Source organism: Leucopleurus acutus (genome assembly GCF_964270905.1).
Source record: "Leucopleurus acutus genome assembly, chromosome: 8".
NCBI classification, from domain to species: domain Eukaryota; kingdom Metazoa; phylum Chordata; class Mammalia; order Artiodactyla; family Delphinidae; genus Leucopleurus; species Leucopleurus acutus.
The window spans coordinates 68,720,212-68,726,324 of record NC_139151.1 but is presented as its reverse complement, the minus strand read 5'-3'; positions in this window follow the sequence as shown (position 1 = coordinate 68,726,324).

Sequence of the window (6,113 nt, the reverse complement as noted above, 5' to 3'; positions counted from 1 at the left end):
GGTTGAGAGTCTGCCTGCTGATGCAGGGAACATGGGTTCGTGCCCTGGTCTGGGAAGATCCCACATGCCGCGGAGCAGCTGGGCCCGTGAGCCATGGCCACTGAGCCTGCGCGTCCGGAGCCTGTGCCCTGCAGTGGGAGAGGCCACAACAGTGTGAGACCCGCGTACTGCAAAAAAAAAAAAAGATCCAACACTACATTTAAAAATTAATACATTATGATCAAGTAGAGTTTATTCCAGGAATATGTGAATGGTTCAGTATTAGAAAACATTAATCATTTACAGAGAAAACTCATGGACAAGCTCGTAGATGTTAAAAAGGAATTTGACAAAATTCAACATTTAATAAAATACAAATTGATAGAATGAATACATGTATATATACACCTCTAAAACATACAATGTGTACATATGTAAATATGTGTATATATAATGTGTATTATATATACACATTCCAAAACTGATGTGAAAATATTGGAGGTATCCCTTTAAAGTTAAGAACAAGAAAATGAGTCCACTTTCGCCATACTGTTTTCTTGTATCAAAGGTATTAGCTAGCACAATGACAACATTAGATTGCAAGACTTGAAAAGAGTAAAACTTTTTATTTGCAGAAAATATGACTATATTCCCGTACAGCCCATGAGAATAAATAGATAATTTAATAAAGTAATAGGATATAAAATTAAAATACAAAAAATCAATAGTTATTATATGTACAGCAACCATTAGATACGTGGAAGAGAAAGTACCTTTTTACAAAATCAATAGAAATAGATGAGTGGGGAAAACATTAAAACATTCTTGAAGGAGCTGTAGAGGAGGAAGAAATTTTCCTCTTCATTTCAAAGTTCCTCTGGCTGATCTAAGAATTTAATTGACAGAGTAACAGAAAATCAAACAAAAATTAAATAACATGTAAAGTCTGCCTTTTCTCAGAAAATAACCAGCCTAAAGCAATATGCTGTAGAGACATATTTTAGGGTGGCAAATTCTGCTCCCCTACAGAGCCAAAAGGAGACTTTGACAAATGGATAGATATGTTCTTGGATAAGAAGACAACACAAAGATGTTGGTTCTCCCTTGGCTAAGGTATGAATTTAATGAGATCAGGTATTTTTCCCCATAAGACCAGACAAGCTGTTTCTAAAATTTACATGAAAAGTAAAAGAATAGCCACAAAAAAATAGCTGTATGGGGGTTTTAGCCCCATCAGGTATTGAAATATACTATAGAATTTGAATAATTAGAATATTGTAATAATGGCATGAACAGACCGACAAATAGAATTGAAAAGAAAGTCAGAAATAAATTCAAATACATAGAAGAACATCAAGTCTGTGGAACAAAGATGGAACTTTTAATAAATAGTATTGGGAGTTCTTTTCAGTTATTTGAAACCAGTTAAAAATTTGAACCCATATCTCATAGCATATGCCTTGATATACTACTGTCGACTGAAAAAAAAATGCACAACTAAAAGTTGAGGATTATGCTTTATTTAGGGACATTATGAGGATTTAAGCCTGGGATACATCCTAAGGGAGGAGTCAGGATATATAGGAGTTTTTGCAAAAAAAAAAAAAAAAGGTAGTCCAACATCAAAATATCAATATTACTGCTAATTAAGGAAAAACCAGACATCCCAAGTTAATGAATTTAGCACTTTTCTGTGTATGAGAAGATGCAAGAGTTTGGGCTTATTTAAATTCTTCCTTTGACATGTACATTAACTATCTATGGCCAGTATCCTGTTTTCTCTCCATCCTGAACCCCCTCAGGGTGCGCTGTGCGGGTGAGGGCAAACTGCTGCAGTGGCTGAAGGTTGAATGGCTGCAACGTCCTTTGTTTACATTATTTTTTTTTTGAATATTTGAATTTTATTTTATTTTTTTATACAGCAGGTTCTTATTAGTTATCCATTTTATACATGTTAGTGTATATATGTCAATCCCAATCTCCCAATTCATCCCACCCCCCCCCCACCCTCCCCGCCACTTTCCCCCCTTGGTGTCCATATGCTTGATCTCTACATCTGTGTCTGTTTCTGCCCTGCAAACCGGTTCATCTGTACCATTTTTCTAGGTTCCACATATATGTGTTAATATACAATATTTGTTTTTCTCTTTCTGACTTACTTCATTCTGTATGACTGTCTCTAGATCCATCCACGTCTCAACAAGTGACCCAATTTCGTTCCTTTTTATGGCTGAGTAATACTCCATTGTATATATGTACCACATCTTCTTTATCTATTCATCTGTCGATGGGCATTTAGGTTGCTTCCATTACCTGGCTATTGTAAATAGTGCTGCAATGAACATTGGGGGGCGTGTGTCTTTTTGAATTATGGTTTTCTCTGGGTATATGCCCAGTAGTGGGATGGCTGGGTCATGTGGTAATTCTATTTTTAGTTTTTTGAGGAACCTCCATACTGTTGTCCATAGTGGCTGTATCAATTTACATTCCCACCAACAGTGCAAGATGGTTCCCTTTTCTCCACACCCTCTCCAGCATTTGTTGCTTGTAGATTTTCTGATGATGCCCATTCTAACTGCTGTGAGGAGATACCTCGTAGTTTTGATTTGCATTTCTCTAATAATCAGTGATGTTGAGCAGCTTTTCATGTGCATCTTGGCCATCTGTATGTCTTCTTTGGAGAAATGTCTATTTAGAAATGTCTGCCCATTTTTGGATTGGGTTGTTTGTTTTTTTAATATTGAGCTGCATGAGCTGTTTATATATTTTGGTGATTAATCCTTTGTCCATTGATTCGTTTGCAAATATTTTCTCCCATTCTGAGGGTTGTCTTTTCGTCTTGTTTGTAGTTTCCTTTGCTGTGCAAAAGCTTTGAAGTTTCATTAGGTCCCATTTGTTTACTGTTTTTATTTCCATTACTATAGGAGGTGGATCAAAAAAAGATCTTGCTGTGATTTATGTCAAAGAGTGTTCTTCCTATGTTTTCCTCTAAGAGTTTTATGGTGTCCAGTCTTACCTTTAGGTCCCAAATCCATTTTGAGTTTATTTTTGTGTATGGTGTTAGGGAGTGTTCTAATTTCATTCTTTTACATGTAGCTGTCCAGTTTTCCCAGCACCACTTATTGAAGAGACTGTCTTTTCTCCATTGTATATCCTTGCCTCCTTTATTATAGATTAGTTGACCTTAGGTGCATGGGTTTATCTCTGGGCTTTCTATCCTGTTCCATTGATCTATATTTCTGTTTTTGTGCCAATACCATATTGTCTTGATTACTGTAGCTTTGTAGTATAGTCTGAAGTCAGGGAGTCTGATTCCTCCAGCTCCATTTTTTTACCCTAAAAACTGCTTTGGCTATTCAGGGTCTTTTGTGTCTCCATACAAATTTTAAGATTCTTTGTTTACATTCTGTAAACTCTTTTTTTGTTCTGTTTAATATGATTTATCCTGGAGATCTCTCTATATTGCTACATAGAAAACTTCCTTATTCTTTATATAGCTGTACAATATTCTATTGCAGGATATACTATAGAAACATAAAACACAACATAAAAACAACATAAATCCTCTACAAGGCAAACAACACTATAAGTGGAAACAACCTGGGAAGAAATACGCAAATCTTATTGCAAACAAATGGCTAATCTCCTTAATACAAGAACACAGGAGAAAAAGTCTCAATAATGCATTAGAAAACATTGGTCAAAAGTCCAGTTATGACAGTTCACATAACATACACCACATTGTAAACATCTAAAAAGATAACTAAACCTTAATCAAGAAAAGAAATGCACATGTAAACTTTACTAAGATAACATATCTCATCTATTGTATTGGCAAAAATCCTAGAACTTGACTGTAATCACTATTGAGAAGGTTGTGCTGAAACATGCACTTTCATACATGGGTGATGAAAGTACAAATTTACACACATTTACTACGGAAGGGAATTTGGCATTATCTATCAAATAATAGATGTATTCACCTTTTGACTGAACAGTTCTAATTCTTAGGAATTTCTCCTGCAGATACACTTGAACACTTATGAAGAGACATAAGTGCCAGGTTATTATTCTCTGATGTGTTATTTCTAATAGCAAAACGAAGCAAAAAAGACATATCTATCAATAGAGGAATAGTATATTCTGCCATAGAATATTTTACAGCTTTCTAAAGAGTCAGGAATTTTCTATGTAGCGATATGGAGAGATCTCCAGGATAAATCACGCTAAACAAAACAAAACAAAAACAAGGAAAAGCAACGTACAGCCTGTGATAGCCAGCCTCCAAAAATACCCTTAATTATCCTCACCTGGTACACACAAACTTGTTAATCACAGCTAGTTTGTATAATGAATAGCATGCGATGAAAGTGGTGGTGCGTGAATTCTAAGGCTTGTCTAAAAGCGTTGCAGCTTTTCACCTTGGTCTCCCTGACTGGGGAAACCTGTCACCATGTCATGATGACACTCAAGCAGTCCTGTGGAGAGGCCCACATGGAGAGAAAGTGAGGCCTCCCACCAGTTGCCCGGATCAACTTGCCAACCACGTGAGTGAGCCACCTTGGAAGTAGATTCTTCTCAAACCTTAAGATGACTGCAGACCCAGCTAGCATCGGATTGTGACCTCATGAGAGAGATCCTGAGCTAGAACTGCTCAGACAAGACATTTCTAAATTCCTGACTCATAAAAATTCACAATAAATATATTTGGTCTTCATCCACAGTTCCTGGCTCACAGTTCCCAAACCCTTGGGAGTTTCCTAAACTGTAAGACCAATGGAGCATGTTTTGTTACAGTATTTTGTCTCTTGTCCTCAATTCCTGAAAAAATGCTTCAGAGCCATAGAAGTGAAATGGGTGCCTTGTTATTCGTAACAAGCCTCTTTCCACAACAGTTGGGTTTATGTTAATGAGGTGATTTTGGAAAGTAAGTAAGGATGGGGGCTGGTTATCAGGGGAACCACCTTGATTAGAGGGTTGGAACTTTCAACCTCACTCCCTGATTACCCAGGAGGAGAAGAAAAGTTCTGGAGGTTGAATTAATCACCAATGCCTAAGGATTTAATCAACCATGCCTGTGTAGTGAAGCCATCATTAAAATCCAAAAGGAGGGGTTTCAGAGAGCGTCCAGGTTGGTGAAGCAGAATGCCTCTACGTGCCGCCGTGCTGGGCTCCAAACTCCAAGAGGACTGAAGTTTCTTTGTTCTCAGCCTTACCCTGTGAATCTCTTCATCTGGCTGTTGATTCCTGTGCTTTAATAACCTCGGTCATAAACCACTCATCTGGTGAGTAAATTGATTTTCTAAATTCTGTGAGCTGGTTTAGCAAATTAATTGAACCCAAAGAGAGGGTAGCAGGAGCCTCTGATTTATAGCCAGTTGGTCAGAACAACATGGACTTGAGGCTGGTATTTGAGTGGGGGCCGTCTTGTGGGACTGAGCCCTTGTGGAATCTGATGCTATCTCTGGGTAAATAGTGTCAGAATAGAGTTGACTTGTAGGACACCCAGTTGCTGTCGGAGAATTGCTCGTTTGTGATATGGGGGAAACCACATAGGTATTGGTTCCAGAATATTTAGGTTTAATTTAAAAAATAAAAGTTAACATTTAAAAACAATTTAAATTTCTTGTAAAATCCATATTTTCAGCGTTTCTTTTTAAAAAATATGATATTCCATAAATGCTGGGCTGGCCTTTTGACTAGCAAAAAACAATTAGAGCTGAGTTGTGGCTTTTTACGTGATATATACATGTGTACTACACGAAGTCCACATTAATTTGAATGTTCTATCTGGTCTTGTAGGTATTTAAATATGTGGCCCCCACTTCAAACATTGAAAGAAAGCTTTCACTTGGGTTCCCCTGTGAGTCTTTGCTTCTCCAGGCTAAAATATCATAGGTTCTTTTTTTAAATTTATTTATCTTTTTGTTTCCTTAATTTTGGTCTTGAAAGGAATTCCATCAAACGCTTGCAGAATATTCACCCTCAGGTAACCAGTAACTTTGTCTTTGGGGAGCTGCTTGGGAATCAGACCCTGGCTTCAGGTTATCAGAGTCAGGAAACCTGCATTCTAGTCTCAGCCTTGAAGCTGTTCCACTCCTTGCCATGCAAAGTCTGGTCCATGGGCCAGCAGC